The sequence below is a fragment of the Scyliorhinus torazame genome, chromosome 2 (assembly GCF_047496885.1).
Source record: "Scyliorhinus torazame isolate Kashiwa2021f chromosome 2, sScyTor2.1, whole genome shotgun sequence".
Classification (NCBI taxonomy): domain Eukaryota; kingdom Metazoa; phylum Chordata; class Chondrichthyes; order Carcharhiniformes; family Scyliorhinidae; genus Scyliorhinus; species Scyliorhinus torazame.
The window spans coordinates 83,768,928-83,786,323 of record NC_092708.1 but is presented as its reverse complement, the minus strand read 5'-3'; the positions used below and the strand labels follow the sequence as shown (position 1 = coordinate 83,786,323).

Below are 17,396 nucleotides of genomic sequence, written 5' to 3'. Positions count from 1 at the left end.
GAAGAAGCTGAGTATTCAGCCATAGCGGTGTTGGACCATGCCGCACACTGGGTGGACCTGGAACTAGGAGAGGAAAGGGAGCAGAGAGCACTCTGGCGATTAGATGTGGGATTGATGGCGGACGAGGGAGTGGGTGGAAGAGTGTGGGGGTGTATCGAGAGATACCTGGAGGTCAATGACGACGGCGAGGTCCCTGTGGGAGTGGTATGGGAAGCACTAAAAGCGGTGGTCAGAGGAGAGCTGATCTCCATTGGGGCCCGCAAAGGGAAAACAGAGGCCAAGGAAAGGGAAAGACTACTGGGGGAGATTTTAAGGGTGGATAGGGAATTGGCAGAGACCCCGGAGGAGGGACTGTACAGGGAGAGGAGACGACTCCAGACGGAGTTTGACCTCCTGACCACCAGAAAGGCGGAGGTGCTGTGGAGGAAGGCACAGGGGAGAAGGTATGAATATGGGGAAAAGGCTAGTCGCCTGCTGGCTCATCAGTTGCGAATGAGGACAGCGGCGAGGGAGATAGGGGGAATTAGAGACGAAAAGGGAGCCACGGTGCGAAGAGCAGGGAAGATAAATGAGGTGTTCAAGACCTTCTATGAGGGACTGTATAGGTCCCAACCCCCAGAGGGAGAGGAGGGGATGCGGCAGTTCCTGGATCAATTGAGGTTCCCGAGGGTGGAGGAGCAGAAGGTGGAAGGCCTGGGGGCACCGATTGGGGTGGACGAGGTTATTAAGGGGCTGGGGAGCATGCAAGCAGGGAAGGCTCCGGGACCAGACGGGTTCCCGGTGGAATTTTACAGAAAATATGTGGATTTGTTGGCCCCGTTGTTGGTGAGAACGTTCAATGAGGCCAGGAAAGGGGGGACTTTACCCCCGACAATGTCGGAGGCGACGATATCGCTAATTTTGAAGAGGGATAAAGATCCGTTGCAGTGCGGGTCCTATAGACCTATTTCATTATTGAATGTGGACGCCAAATTGCTGGCAAAGGTACTGGCATCGAGGATGGAGGACTGTGTCCCGGGGGTGGTGCACGAAGACCAGACAGGGTTCGTAAAAGGGAGACAACTGAATGTTAACGTGTGACGACTATTAGGGGTGATAATGATGCCCCCAGTGGAGGGGGAGGCAGAGATAGTGGCGCAATGGATGCAGAGAAGGCATTTGATAGGGTGGAGTGGGAGTATTTATGGGAGGTGTTAAGGAGGTTTGGGTTCGGGAACGGGTTTATTAGCTGGGTCAAACTTCTTTATGGGGCCCCAACGGCAAGTGTAGTCACGGGTCGACAAAGATCGGAGTATTTCCGATTATATAGGGGAACAAGACAGGGATGCCCGCTGTCTCCACTGTTGTTCGCGTTGGCAATTGAACCTTTGGCCATGGCGTTGAGAGACTCCAGGAAATGGAGAGGGGTGATTAGAGGGGGAGAAGAACACCGAGTCTCGCTATACGCGGATGACCTATTGTTGTACGTGTCGGACCCAGCGGGGGGGATGATAGAGGTTATGCGGATGTTGAGGGAGTTCGGGGATTTCTCGGGGTATAGGCTCAACATGGGGAAGAGTGAACTATTTGTGATACACCCAGGGGACCAGAGTAGAGAGATAGAAGGCCTGCCTCTAAGGAAAGTGGAAAGAAACTTCCGATACCTGGGTATTCAGATCGCTAGGAGCTGGGGAACCTTGCACAGACTTAATCTGACACGACTGGTAGAACAAATGGAGGAGGACTTCAAGAGGTGGGACATGCAGCCTCTGTCGCTGGCGGGCAGAGTGCAGGCAATTAAGATGATGGTCCTCCCGAGGTTCTTATTTGTATTTCAATGTCTCCCTATACTAATCACTAAGACCTTTTTCAATAAAATAGACAGGAGCATCACGAGCTTCATGTGGGCAGGGAAAGTCCCGAGAGTAAGGAGGGGGTTCCTACAGCGTAGCAGGGACAGAGGAGGATTGGCGCTACCGAATTTGGGCGATTACTATTGGGCCGCCAATGTGGCGATGATACGTAAATGGATGATGGAGGGAGAAGGAGCGGCGTGGAAAAGACTGGAGAGAAAGTCCTGTAAAGGGACGAGCTTAGAGGCGCTGGTGACGGCGCCGCTACCGTTCTCACCAAAAAGGTTTACCACGAACCCGGTGGTGGCGGCAACATTGAATATCTGGGGACAGTGGAGGCGACAGAGAGGTGTGCGGGGAGCCCTGGTGGGGTCCCCAATCAGAAACAACCATAGGTTTGCCCCAGGAAGAATGGATGGAGGATTTCAGAGCTGGCACCAGTTGGGAGTTAGGAGGGTGGGAGATTTATTTATAGATGGGACGTTTGCGAGCTTGGGAGCATTGGAGGAAAAGTATAAGTTGCCCCGGGGAAACTTCCTTAGATATATGCAGGTGAGGGCGTTCACTAGACAACAGGTGAGGGAATTTCCGCTGCTCCCGGCACAGGGGATTCAGGACACAGTGCTTTCGGGGGTGTGGGTCGGAGAGGGCAAGGTGTCAGAGATATACCGAGAGATGAGGGAAGAGGGGGAGGAGTTGGTGGGCGAACTAAAAGGAAAGTGGGAAGAAGAGCTAGGGGAGGAGATAGAGGAAAGTATGTGGGCTGATGCCCTAAGCAGGGTAAACTCCTCTTCCTCATGCGCCAGGCTTAGCCTGATTCAATTCAAGGTGCTACATAGAGCACACATAACGGGAGCAAGATTGAGCAGGTTCTTTGGAGTGGAGGATAAGTGTGGGAGGTGCGGCGGAAGCCCGGCAAACCACACACATATGTTTTGGTCGTGCCCGGCACTGGAGGGGTATTGGAAGGGAGTGACGGGAGTGATCTCTAAAGTGGTGAAGGCCCGGGTCAAACCAGGCTGGGGGCTAGCTCTATTTGGAGTTGCGGAAGAGCCGGGAGTGCAGGAGGCGAAAGAGGCCGACATTGTGGCCTTTGCGTCCCTAGTAGCCCGGCGTAGGATTCTACTCATGTGGAAGGAGGCGAAACCCCCCGGACTGGAGGCCTGGGTAAACGATATGGCGGGGTTCATTAAACTGGAGCGGATAAAGTTTGCCCTGAGAGGATCGGCTCAAGGGTGGTGGCAGCCATTTCTCGACTACCTAGAGGAACGTTAGAGGGAAGACAGATGACCTGCAGCAGCAACCCAGGGGGGAGGGGGGGGGGTGGAGGTTTTAGTTTATGTTAAATGATTATGTTGTTTAGTTATTTGTGTATTGTTAAAATTTCTTTACTGTTATGTTTGCTCTGTAAGGGGGAAAAAATTTTGTTTGAAAAAATTTCAATAAAATATATATTTTTAAAAAAATGATCGGCAAAGTGGTGGGAGGGTGAGAGGGGTGCAGTGTGAGTACGGAGAGAAGGCGAGCCACATGTTGGCCCACCAGCTGCAGCGGCAGGTGGCATCCAGGGAAATTCTAAGGGTGCGGACAGAGAAGGGGGAGGTGGTGTCAGAGCCAGGGAGGATAAACAAGATGTCCAGGGAGTATTATGAGAAGTCGAATAAGGCCGAGCAGGGCGGAGAGGAGAGGGATAGGGGACGTTTTTTGGACGAGTTGGAGTTACCAGAGTTGGAGGAAGAGAAGAGGCAGGCATTGGAGGGGCCACTAAGGCCGAGGGAGGTGATAGACAGTATCAGGAAAATGCAATCGGGGAAGATCCTGGGGCTGGACGGCTTTCCTGTGAAGTTTTATAAGAGTTGCCACTTTACTTGCTGGGGATGTTTAGTGAGGCGGTGGAGACGGGGGAGTTACCAGGCACACTGACACAGGTGTCGATTACACTGATTCCTAAGAAGGGGTCGTGCAGGCCCATCTCATTGTTGAATACGGACGTGAAAGTATTGGCTAAGGTGTTGGTGGGGAGGATGGAAGGGGTGTGCGACGGGGTGGTTTCTGAAGATCAAAAGCGTTTTGTGAAGGGCAGGCAGCTCTCTAGTAATATCAGGAGGCTGTTAAACGTGGTTATGATTCCGTTAGGGGGGCTGACACTGTTTCTATGGATGCAGAGAAGGCCTTTGATCAGATGAAGTGGAGGTACCTGTTTGAAATTCTGGGAAGGTTTGGGCCGAAGTTTGTGGTGTGGGTACATCTGTTGTATGTGTCCTCGGTGGCAAGCTTGCGGACGAACGAGATGAGTTCACCAGGTTTTGAGTTGTACAGGGGAACGAGACGGGGTGCCTGTTTTCGCCGTTGTCGTTCGCGTTGGCAATGAACACTTGGTGACGACCCTTCAGGGGTCTGCAGAGTGGCGAAGGATTGTGAGGGGGACAGGGAGCACCGGGTGACGTTGTACGTGGACGACCTGTTGTTTGTGTCGGACCTGCTGGAGAGTATGGGCAGGATCATGGGACTGTTGGAGGTGTTTAGGGCCTTTTCCGGGTATCACAGAATCACAGAAAAATACAGTGCAGAAAAGGCCCTTCAGCCCATCGAGTCTGCATCACCGCATGAAAGGCACCTGATCTGCCAATCCTAATCCCATTTGCCAGCACTTAGCCCATAGCCTCGAATGTTAAGACGTGCCAAGTGCTCATCCAGGTATTTTTTAAAGGATGTGAGGCAACCTTCCTCTACCACCCTCCCAGGCAGTGCATTGCAGACTGTCACCACCCTCTGGGTAAAAAGGTTTTTCCTCAAATCCCCCTGAACCTCTCGCCCCTCACCTTGAACTTGTGTCCCCTCGTAACCGACCCGTCAACTAAAGGGAACAGCTGTTCCCTATCCCCCTGTCCATGTCCCTCATAATCTTGTACACCTCGATCAGGTCGCCCCTCAGTCTTCTCTGCTGCAACGAAAACAATCCAAGCCTATCCAACCTCTCTTCATAATTAAATGTTCCATTCCAGACAACAACCTGATGAAATGTCTCTGCAACCGCTCCAGTGCAATCACATCCTTCCGATAATGTGCCGACCAGAATTGCCCACAGTACTCCAGCTGTGGCCTCACCAATGTTCTATATAACTCCAACATGACTTCTTTGCTTTTGTAACCTATGCCACGATTAATAAAGGCAAGTGTCCTGTTGCTGATTTTCTCCTTGGTTCAATTGCTCTGTTTTATTACCTTTGCTCTCGAGTCGCCAGGTATCTTTATGATACCGCCACGAGGTTCAAGTCCGAGTAATGATCAATAACCCAACACACCGATTAGTAAGATTCAAATCAAAGCACATTTATTATACACAGTAATCGCTACTCATGCACAAATTCTATGTCTAAGCTACTTCTATAACTAACAGGCCTATACTTCGCTTCGGACTGGCCCACCAGGTCAGGGGAACAAATGGCCTTTCGTTCGGGTTCTGAGTCTGCGGGATTCGAAGTTGGTACGGATTGGTAGCTAGGAGCGCCTATCTCGTAGCGAGCGTTGAATTAAGACTTACTTTGTTCGGGGGTCACTGCACCGGTCACGGTCAATGTTGGTTCGTGTTGCTGGGTGACCCGGACAGGATGCAGAGGTGAAGAGAGCTGAAGAGAGAGCGATTTGAACTTGGGGCTTAACTCTTATAGTCCCCAGGGGCTTCCCGCCTTTCGGGCGGACGTTGTACCTGGTCCCAAGTGATTGGACTTTGTCCCAATCGCTTGGTTCGATTTCTCCAATACTGGAGCGGTTCCCTGATCGATGGGCGGTCTTGAGGTGCTCGTTCACCTCCTTTGTGTTGACTCCTGCTGCCGCCGAGGAGTCTGGCTTTGCTTTGTGTGTCCAAAATGTTACTTATTGTTCCCGGGGATTGCTCATCAGTATGCAGATGGCTGCTACTTTGTTATGCTGATGGTCGCTGGTATCGATGTTGTCTGGTCTTTGCGGAGGTAAATACACAGCAAACCTGCAGCTACTGGTTTCTGTCTATGTTGGTTGACTTTCCCATCAGCCTTTGCCGTTCGCCATTTTAAATTGGGAGCTGGCCAATTTAGGTGGCTACACCCACTCCTTGTGATCCTAACGCGAAGCGTGAAGGATCACATAACTACGTTGCTTTCCATTCCCTGACCTGGTGAGCACTTCTTTCATGGCCTCTACACTGACCATAACTATGCAAAAAAATTTTAACTGACAATTCTAAGGGGCGCTATGTCAAACAGGGACATGCATTACAAAACAATAAAATGGGAAACTCTAACTATTCTTAATACACTACACACACATAAACATTTCATCACTCTAACTTCCTCAACCAAAGAAACAAAATCATAGCAGTGTATACACATTTTTCCTGGCTTGGCAGTCAAGCTCAGGATTGTACAATTGCTCATGAAATTTCTTTACATTTCTTTATTTACAATAAAACTGCAAATGAATGCTCTTTATTATAGATCGCGGGGGTCGGGGGTCTGGTCGTATCCGACAATAGGGGACCTGATCCTATATACCGGGGTGTGAGCGCGGTAGGCTCTCCTTCTCCATTTTCTTAGACGCATAGTCCATAAGACCATAAGACATAGGAGCGGAAGTAAGGCCATTCGGCCCATCGAGTCCACTCCACCATTCAATCATGGCTGATTTCAACTCCATTTACCCGCTCTCTCTCCATAGTCCTTAATTCCTTGAGAAATCAAGAATTTATCAACTTCTGTCTTAAAGACACTCACCTTCCCGGCCTCCACCGCCCTCTGTGGCAATGAATTCCACAGACCCACCACTCTCTGGCTGAAGAAATTTCTCCTCATCTCTGTTCTAAAGTGACTCCCTTTTATTCTAAGGCTGTGCCCCCGGGTCCTAGTCTCCCCTGCTAATGGAAACAACTTCCCTACATCCACCCTATCTAAGCCATTCATTATCTTGTAAGTTTCTATTAGATCTCTCCTCAACCTCCTAAACTCCAATGAATATAATCCCAGGATCCTCAGACGTTCATCGTATGTTAGGCCTACCATTCCTGGGATCATCCGTGTGAATCTCCGCTGGACCCGCTCCAGTGCCAGTATGTCCTTCCTGAGGAGTGGGGCCCAAAATTGCTCACAGTATTCTAAATGGGGCCTAACTAATGCTTTATAAAGCTTCAGAAGTACATCCCTGAGTAGAAGTACGAGATGTTTCTGCCCGGTTTCGAACCGGGGACCTTTCACGTGTTAGGCGAATGTGATAACCACTACACTACAGAAACAACTGGCACGATGCAGCAGAGTATCACCAATACCAGCAAGGATTCTATTACGTAGGACAGGGAATACCAGGTTATAAACCTGTCACACCAAGATGGTGCAGTGTCGCTGGTGACTGGGCTCTGGATACTGTGGGGAAGTGAAACATTAACGGCTGGGGGGCTTTAGGTCATGGGGTTCGCGTTCAGGCGCAACCAAATGTCCATTGTGATGATGAACCATCCGAAGGAAGCCCTCATGGTGCTTCTTCTTTCCCTTCTTTTCTCTTCTCCGGTCCTGGAGCTTCTGGAGTTCTGTGGAAACAAGCATAGTGTCTGTAACTATCTTGGTTTAACATCTCGTACGATAGTCTGTCTGTCCGTTAGTGCCAATTACTTCCTTTATAATTGGTCACTATGTGTGACTCCCTCAATTGTTTTTTTCCAAAAACCGAATTTAAGGACAAGACACACTTACAAATAATGAACCAATGCGAGCCGTCTCGCAGACTGTGCGGTTTACCATCCAAATGTTTCTGGATGTAAATAGCATATGGTTGGCAACCTAAGGGTTACCTGAAAAAAAAAACCTTTTGAACTAAAATTTCCCAAATGAGGTGCGTATGGGCCGCGACGGGTAAGAGTTGGATGGAGTCCCCGGGTAGGACGGTGACCAATGCCGTGTCTCCCCAACTGACCAGAGGGGGGGGTTCCCAGGCAGGGCGGGTCCCAAGCCGTTTCTCCACTGCCTGAGCAACCGACAAGAACGGGCAAGAAATGTAGTCATCGTGGGGGGCTGCCGTAGTGGTTCTACCTTCGAACCAGAAGGGCAGTTACGAACGGGGTGTGGTATCTGTGGATAGACAAGTTCCGCTGAACTGCCGTCTGGGACCTTAACAAGTCTCTGCAAACAAACTAGTTCCTCTGAACTAGCGTCTGGCCAATAGCAAGTCTCTGTGGGCAAGTCCTCAGAGGTTTCTGCTGAAAAGGCGTGGGGCCGTGAAAACAAATTTTGCGGTCTGACAAACAACAGTTAACAAACTTACAAACAACGTAAAACATGCTGCAGGTTCCATCAGAAAGGACACCATTTCTCCCAAGCGGTTCCTTTTAAAACATCATCTGGACACCTCAGTTATCGGTTGCGAACAGGGTCGCAAAGGAGTTCTCGTTTTGGGAGTCAGACTTAAGGTCGTCATCTTCTCCCGGATGCCAAACTCTTGAATGTATTAAGGTTGATAGGGCTGCATGGTGTGATTTGGGGTCGCTCTCGTCGTTTCGGACGAGTCTGTATGAGTTGTCTCTGTGCCAATAGGTGGTGTCTAGTTGGGTGGGGACGGAATCGGGGTCGTCATGGTAGGTCGGTGGTGGGGTTTGTTTAGGAAAGTAATCATGAAGGGATCACTCGAATCGCGGTCCGATTTGCTGGGTGTGGGTCCTGTTGCATGGGGATAGTAGGGAGGCGTGCTGTGGCTATCGTCCGAGTCACAGTCGCTGTCTCTGCTGCTGCAGTCTGTGGGCGTTCCGGGACGGAGTGTATATTTCGGGGGTGGAGTCGAGGTCGAGTCCATGGCTGGGCTGGCCGTGTTGGGGGATGGTAGGGTTACGTTGACTGTGGGCGGGGTGTGGTGTGCTGCGTCGAGCATGACGTGGTGCGAGTGGTTTGACTGTGCTCCATATGCCTTCAGCTGGTTGATACGCAGTCTTTCCGTTGGGATACTTTATCTTGTATACGGAAGGGCTTACTTTGTCTGCAATGGAGTACGGACCCGAGTACTTTGGTGACAGGAATGTGCTGGCGTTGTATACGGAGAGCATGACTTGCTGTCCTACACTGTACTCAGTCGCATGCACTGTCTTGTCGAAACAAGCCTTGCTCTGTTTCTTTCTGGTGCCCAATTTTACTGCGGCTGCTAGCTGAGCGGTTTTAACATTATCCACTAATTGCTCTACTGCTTTCTCGTGTGTGAGGGTCGTCACTTCGGGGCTGGTCAAGTCTAAACCTAATAAAAATTCTGTGCCTTTCATGGGGCGTCCGGTCATGAGGGTGTGTGGGGTGTAACCTGTGGAAGTTGAAACTATATTGCGCAAAAACATCAGCGCAAAAGGGAGGACTGAGTCCCAAGTGGTGTTGTTTTGCTGGACCATTTTTCTGAGGGTGGATTTTAGGGTCCGATTCATGCGCTCCACGATACCACTCGACTGTGGGTGGTATGCAATGTGGAATTTTTGGGTGATGCCAAATATCATGAGGACGTTCTGCATGACACGTCCCGTAAAATAGGAACCTTGGTCGGATTCAATGCTGCGGGGGAGTCCCCAACTTGTAAAGGTGTGGTGGGTCAAAATCTTGGCTGTGGTTTTTGCAGTGTTTGTTCTGGCTGGGAATGCTTCCACCCATTTCGTAAACGTGTCTATCACCACGAGTACATATTTATAACCATTCCTGCAGATAAGACAATTCTCGATGTAGTGATTAACATCATCCTTTAAATTCGGCCACCAACAAAGCTGCTTGAAGTGGGCTGTAGTGGGATCGATTCCCTGATGTCCATGACCGTCATGGAACAAACAAATCAGTTGATTCCTGTCCTGTTCAGGAACCACATAAAGGGTGTCTTTTAACACCACACCGTCATGTGTGGTCAGAGCATTTTTGAACCTCTCATAGGGAGCTGGATATTTTCCTTTTAAAATCTCCCTGAGATTGCTGACCCGCTTCTGGGCCTCCACTCGATCCTCCATCTTTGTCTGTGAGACCTGAACTGCATTCACTGGTGCGCTTTCGGGGGGTGTCCAAAAGTATCCATGCCTGGAACCTGCTTTAGCCAGTGCGTCGGCTTTTACATTTCCAAGCGGGGGGGGGGGGGGGGGGGGGGGGGGGGGGGGGGGGGGGGGGGCGATGGTGACTTCGAACTTTGACTATCCCAAAAGTCCTGTTCTGTGCGCTCTCTAAAATGTGATGGAGCAATGGGGTTGAGGGGAGGGGTTTTCCGTCTGCGGAAATAAATCCTCTTGCTTTCCACAGGGGCAGGAATTCCGTGAGGCTGTTGCAGACATAGAGGCTGTCCGAGTATATGTCTGCTGGGCTGGGGAAGGAATCTGGGTGTTCCACTATATATGCGGTGGCCGCAAGCTCTGCTGCCTGTGCGCCTAAGTGGCCTGGAAGTTTTAATGATATTTCCTCTAGGGCGCATCCCTGCGCGTCCTCGACATAAATACCGCAACCTGTTTTGCGCTTCCCATCCAATACTGTGGAAGATCCATCCACATAGATCTTTATGGGCTCACACGTGTCTGTGTGCTGGGGGCTCTGGGTTGAACTACCTATCTTTCTGGGGGGTGTTTTAGCAAGAAAGGGGCCTGTGTTGTGGTATGGAGAGATCATTTCACATTCATGGGGGGTTCCGGGGTACTGTAAGTTGTCGGCTAAAAAGGTGTGCGTCTTTGTCCGTCTAACAGTGATGTCCCGTCCCTGCAAGAGAAGGGTCCATCTAGCTGCTCTAATCTGACTGACTGTACCGTCCTTGAGTCGTCCGTCCAGTAAAAGTTGGGTGGGGGTGTGCTCGGTGAGAATTGTGATGGGGTACAGTCCGGTAATATACGGAAAATACTGGACTGCCCAGAATATTGCGAGCAGGTGCCTCTCATACGTTGAAAATCCCTGCTCCACAGCATCTAAAATTCTGGAGGCGTAAGCTATGGGCCTTAACTGTTCGTGCCGTTCCTGGAGGAACACGGCTGAAAGGGTGCGGTCTGTGGTTGCTACCTCTATAGCGTAAGGGGAAAGCGGGTCTGGAACTTGTAGTGAGGGGGCTGCTATGAGTGCTTGCTTCAACGCATCCACAGCATCCGGATGCTGCGGAAGCCATTCCCAGGGGGCTCCTTTCTTTAGGAGGTCTGAGAGGGGTGCTGCCTTGCTGGCGAAACCGTCAGTGTGGTTTCGGCAGTAGCCAACCAGTCCTAAGAACGACCGGAGGGCTGAAACGTTCTGGGGAAGGGGCAATTTAGCAATCGAGTCAATCCTTTTATGCTCGATCTTGCGTTTACCATGTGTGATAATTGTTCCTAAATATATCACCTTATCTTCCAAAATCTGGGCCTTTTTGGGGTTGACTTTACAACCAATTGAGTGTAAGAGTTCGGACAGAAGCTCAATGTGCTCTTCCTTGGTGTCTGTCTGCAGTAGTAGGTCGTCTACGTACTGGACCAGACATTCGGGGCGAGAGAATTTGGCTAAACCATTTGCCAGCTGTCGGTGGAAAATGGAGGGGGAGTTGTGGAATCCTTGTGGCAGGCATGTCCGCGTGTACTACTGATTTTTAAAGGTGAAGGCAAATTTGTATTGGCACGCTTTTGCCAATGGGATGGACCAGAGTCCATTACTGACATCCAAAACCGTAAAGAATCGGGAATTGAGTCCCTGCTTGAGCATGGTCTCGGGACTTGTTGCTACTGTGGGGGCTGCTGCGGGGGTGATTTTGTTGCGTTCCCGGTAATCAATGGTCAGTCGCCATGATCCATCGGGCTTTCTCACTGGCCAAATCGGGGCATTATTAGTGGAGGTTAATAAGCTTTCTATTACCTTTGAGATTTCTCCCTCTGTCTCTTGGGGAAATCCATCTTGTTTTTGGGGTCTAGGGTCCGGTCCTGTTATTTGTACGGAGCCAGTCATCCATCCACAGTCGTGTTTGTGGGTCGCGAATGCTGCCCTGTTCTTTTGCAGAACTGCCCTAACCTGCTTGTCCGTACTAAGCGTGGTCGGGTTGAACCAAAATTTGCCTCCTGCGCTAATTTTGTTCGCGTATTCTCCTATGTTGAGCGTTGCGGGGGCTATTGCGGATTTTGCCATCTTTCAGACACACTGGTTGACTGGATCAAATGAAAGATTGTGGTAATTCATGAAATCGATTCCCAGAATGTGTGGGGCAGGTCGACTAAAACCACGGGGTGCTTGGTGGTGATGTTGCCGATTTGAATGGGTACAGGGGTTGTGATGTGTCCCTGATGTGAGTGGCCTGTAAAGCTGCTGAGGGTGATGGTGGCTGTAGTGGGCCACGTGTCTTTTTGAAACAGGGTGGAGGAATTTATTGTGGTGCGGGACCCTCCTGTGTCCCATAGAAACTCGATGGGCTGTCCCCGAATTTTCGCTGCAACTACCGGTCGTCCGGACATATCCCAAAGGGTGTCGCAGACCCAACTGGGGGAGCCCGTACACCGTCAGTCCGTTCCGGTCAGGTCCGTCTGATCTGAACGGGCGCTAACACTATGAATGGGCTCTGTCTTTTTCTTACTCAGTGTGCCCATCTGCTGGGCTCTCTGTGGCTTTCTAGGGGCATTGCACTCTCTTGCGAAGTGTCCCAACTGTCCACAGTTGTAACACTCCTGTGACTTGGGTGGGGGGCTGTTCTTTCCTTCATTTACCCATGCGGGGTTTTGGTGTGTTTTTACTGCCTGTATATCTGCGTCGGCCTGCTTTTCCTCGGGACTTTTGACTGCAGGTTTGCTTTGTACAGATTGCTCCCAGGCGCGGGCCAATCTTTTTACTACCCACTTCTCGTTATGAGCCTCCTCTGAGGGATCATAATTCGCACAAGCTTTCTGTCCTGTTTCTGTGGCATGGGAGATAAGGGTGCGGGTCCATTTGGCCATGTTGTCTAGGGACAAATGGGCACGGTCTACGTCTCCAAAGACTGCTGCAAAGTGGATCCACAGGCATCCAGCAAACGCTGTGGGGTGCTCGGCTTTCTTTTGCCTGCATTTGTTGAGGCCATCTACGGGGTCACCCCGGTTATACCCGATCGCATCCAGGATCGCGGTATGCATTTCTGCAAGGGTGCCTCCTCGTACATTCTGTGGGTCGGGAAGGGCTGCTGCTACTGAAGGGTCTAAAATTAAAACTGTGAGCTTTACATGCTCTCGCTCATCCTGGCCGCACATGGTAGCCTGATGCTTTACGGTGGCAAAGAAATGGTGGGGGTCTGAGGTGGGGAGGAACGGTGTGATCTTATCGCACGCTTCCTGTAATTGGGTCACTGTTAAGGGAGTGGAGTATAGAAATTCCGCATCGTCCACTATGGCTGTGCGGCGGGTGGTTACTGGGTTCATTGGAGCGTGAAATATCTGCTCTGTGGGGGGTTGGGGCGCTTTCCTCTTTTGTGGCTTTCCCTGCACACATGTTCCCTGAACATATCTCTGCGCTGTTTCATTCAATTCTTCCCAATCAGGGCCGTCTTCCTGATCTAATTTTGCTCCAAAGGTTTCCTGGAAGCCTTTCTGAACTGAAAGCAGCGATTGCAGCTCTGCAATCTGCTTCCGGCACTTTGCTTGAGCTAGCGTGCTTTGCTCTGTGGTGGCAGCATGGAGTGCTCTTAACGTTGCCTTTAGGTCGCTACACTGTCTCTGCAATGCTTCTACCTGCTTTTCTGTTTCTTCACGTACCAGGACTGCACGTTGCGTGTCCTGATAGGCCTTTTCATACTGGGACTGGAAGCTGCTTAAGTGCGCCAGACAAGACTGGTGAGCCCTTTGGCATCCTCCACCTCTCCATCTTTTGCTGCCAACTTCCTTCTCAATTCTAAATTCTCTCGCTCTACATCGCTTACATCGACCTTACTCGTTCGATGTATGCCTTCTACTTCTTTCCGAAGTGTCCTAACGACCTCCTCTGTGCCTCGCAATTGTGCCAAGCAGGACACAATTGCCATCGGCTTGCGAGCTTTCCCGAAGCTCTTTTTGTGGATCTCGCTCAGGTTCTCCCACCAAGTATGTCCTATACTCCCGGGACCTGATTCCTCGTTGTCACAGAATTCATTCCAAAGGGGCCATCCTTTCCCTTTGAGATATTTCCTGATTTCTTCCAACCAAATGGGACACTGTCCCACTCTACTGCTGCTGGTCGCTGCGACCGCAAATTCCTCTGGGTTCATGAGGCGTTGCATTGCCTGCATTGCCATCTTTCCTATCCGAATGCTGCTCTTCAAATTTGGGACAGGGGTATTAAGGCGGTGCTGTAAATACGGGTACAGCTTTCGCTACTTTCCGAAGTACAAACTCTCGACAGTTTAGTCGCAACAAAAAATCTATCAGCTTTACCTTATCGCCCTGTTAGTTACGCATGCATACACACGCTTCCGAATTATGAGTATTGATCAGAACTGCTTGAACGCTTGTGGTTTTCTGTTCCCAATTGGATCTCTAATTCAAATTCTTGGGTTCTCCCGGAGTGGTTTTGCCACTTCTAGATCGGTTCCCGTCAGATGTCGCCAAATAATGTTGCTGATTTTCTGCTTGGTTCAATTGCTCTGTTTTATTACCTTTGCTCTCGAGTCGCCAGGTATCTTTATGATACCGCCATGAGGTTCAAGTCCGAGTAATGATCAATAACCCAATACACCGATTAGTAAGATTCAAATCAAAGCACATTTATTATACACAGTAATCGCTACCCATGACAAATTCTACGTCTAAGCTACTTCTACAACTAACAGGCCTATACTTAACTTCGGAATTGGCCCACCAGGTCAGGGGAACAAATGGCCTTTCGTTCGGGTTCTGAGTCTGCGGGATTCAAAGTTGGTACGGATTGGTAGCTAGGAGCGCCTATCTCGTAGCGAGCGTTGAATTAAGACTTACTTTGTTTGGGGTCACTGCACCAGTCACGGTCAATGTTGGTTCATGTTGCTGGGTGACCCGGGCAGGATGCAGAGGTGAAGAGGGCTGAAGAGAGCTGAAGAGACAGCGATTTGAACTTGGGGCTTAACTCTTATAGTCCCCAGGGGCTTCCCGCCTTTCGGGCAGACGTTGTACCTGGTCCCAAGCGATTGGACTTTGTCCCAATCGCTTGGTTCGATTTCTCCAATACTGGAGCGGTTCCCTGATCGATGGGCGGTCTTGAGGTGCTCGTTCACCTCCTTTGTGTTGGCTCCTGCTGCCGCCGAGGAGTCTGGCTTTGCTTTGTGTGTCCAAAATGTTACTTATTGTTCCCGGGGATTGCTCACCAGTATGCAGATGGCTGCTACTTTGTTATGCTGATGGTCACTGGTATCGGTGTTGTCTGGCCTTTGCAGAGGCAAATGCACAGCAAACCTGCAGCTACTGGTTTCTGTCTATGTTGGCTGACTTTCCCATCAGCCTTTGCCGTTCGCCATTTTAAATCGGGAGCTGGCCAATTTAGGTGGCTACAGTCCCAAATGCCTTTTTCACCCTATTAACTTGCCTTCTGCCTTCAGAGATCTATTTACAAATGCCACGGTCTGTTTGTTCCTCAGGACTTCCCAGTATGCGCAGTGGGTAGCACTGCGGCCTCATGGCGCCGAGGTCCCAGGTTCGATCCCAGCTCTGGGTCACTGTCCGTGTGGAGTTTGCACATTCTCCCCGTGTTCGCCCCCACAACCCAAAGATGTGCAGTGTAGGTGGATTGGCCACGCTAAATTGCCCCTGAATTGGAAAAACATATGAATTGGGTACTCTAAATTTTTTTTAAGAAAGGACTTCCCAGTGTGGTGCCATTATTGAATATTTCCTTGACAAATTGCTCCTTCCAAAGTATAACACCTCACACTTTTCAGGATTAAATTCAATCTGCCACTTTTCTGCCCATTTGACCATTCCGTCTATAGCTTCCTGCAACTCAAGACTCTCAAGCCAGGGGGTGATGGATGGCAAATGGAGGAAGGCGGGGTTCGAGAGGGTTAGGGACTTGTTTTCGGAGGGGAAGTTTGTGGGACTGGATGAGCTGTGGGAGAGGTTTGACCTGCCAAGGAGCAGTGAGTTTAGGTATGGGCAGGTGCCGGTCTTTGCGTGGAAAGAATGGAGGATGTTCCCCAAGCTGCCAGAGTACACGCTGTTGGAGCAACCACTACTCCCAGATGAGTTGGGGGAGGGTAGAATTGGAGATATATATGGCTGGTTGGGGGAGCAGGGTGGGGCACAAGTGGTGAGGTACAAGAGTAAATGGGAGGAGGAGTTGGGGAGGGTAATAGGTTGGGGACTGTGGTGCGAAGCAATGAGGCAGGTGAAGTCAACCTCCTCCTGCACAGGACCTTCAACCGACGTTATACACCAGATACATTGATGACATTTTTTTCCTTTGAACCCACGGCGAAGAATCACTGAAACGACTACACGATGGCATCAATAAGTTCCATCCAACCATCAGACTCACCATGGACTACTCTCCAAAATCAGTTGCATTCTTGGACACACTCGTCTCCATCAAGGGCGGTCGCCTCAGCACTTCGCTTTACCGCAAACCCACGGATAACCTCACGATGCTCCACTTCTCCAGTTTCCACCCTAAACACATGAAAGAAGCCATCCCCTATGGACAAGCTCTCCGTATACACAGGATCTGCTCAGACAAGGAGGAGCGTAACAGACATCTACAGACGTTGAAAGATTCCCTCGTACGAACGGGACATAGCGCTCGTCTCATCGATCGACAGTTCCAACGCGCCACAGCAAAAAGCCGCACCGACCTCCTCAGAAGGCAAACATGGGACACAACCGACAGAATACCCTTCGTCGTCCAGTACTTTCCCAGAGCAGAGAAACTACGACATCTTCTTCACAGCCTTCAACGCGTCATCGATGAAGATGAACATCTTGCCAAGGTCATCCCCACACCCCCACTACTTGCCTTCAAACAACCGCGCAACCTCAAACAAACCATTGTTTGCAGCAAACTACCCAGCCTTCAGAACAGTGACCACGACACCACACAACCCTGCCATGGCAATCTCTGCAAGACGTGCCAGATCATCGACATGGATACCACCATTATACGTGAGAACGCCACCCATCAGGTACGCGGTATATACTCGTGCGACTCGGCCAACGTTGTCTACCTCATACGCTGCAGGAAAGGATGTCCCGAAGCGTGGTACGTTGGCGAGACCATGCAGACGCTGCGACAACGAATGAACGGACATCGCGCGACAATCACCTGGCAGGAATGTTCCCTTCCAGTCGGGGAACACTTCAGCAGTCAAGGGCATTCAGCCTCTGATCTCTGGGTAAGCGTTCTCCAAGGCAGCCTTCAGGACGTGCGACAACGCAGAATCGCCAAGCAGAAACTTATCGCCAAGTTCCGCACACGAGTGCGGCCTCAACCGGGACCCGGGATTCATGTCGCATTACATTCATCCCCCACCATCTGGCCTGCGAAATCCTACCAACTGTCCTGGCTTGACACAATTCACACCTCTTTAACCTGGGGTTACCCCATCTCTGGATCTGTAAAGATTTAATCACCTGCTAATGCTCGCATTCCAAGCATTGTCTGGCATCTTTGAATCTGTCTATATATGTGTTTCTGGAAC

At 50.4% G+C, this 17,396-nt stretch overlaps 1 protein-coding gene and 1 non-coding gene across 4 annotated transcripts in view; both read right to left on the bottom strand.

Annotated features, from left to right (window-relative positions):
* The window catches only part of slc12a8 (solute carrier family 12 member 8), a 311,686-nt gene that overhangs the window by 80,971 nt on the left and 213,319 nt on the right, over positions 1-17,396 (bottom strand). The window lies entirely within an intron of this gene.
* On the bottom strand, positions 7,026-7,098 carry trnav-aac (transfer RNA valine (anticodon AAC)). Its single transcript has one exon. It is a non-coding gene; the product is annotated as a tRNA-Val (tRNA).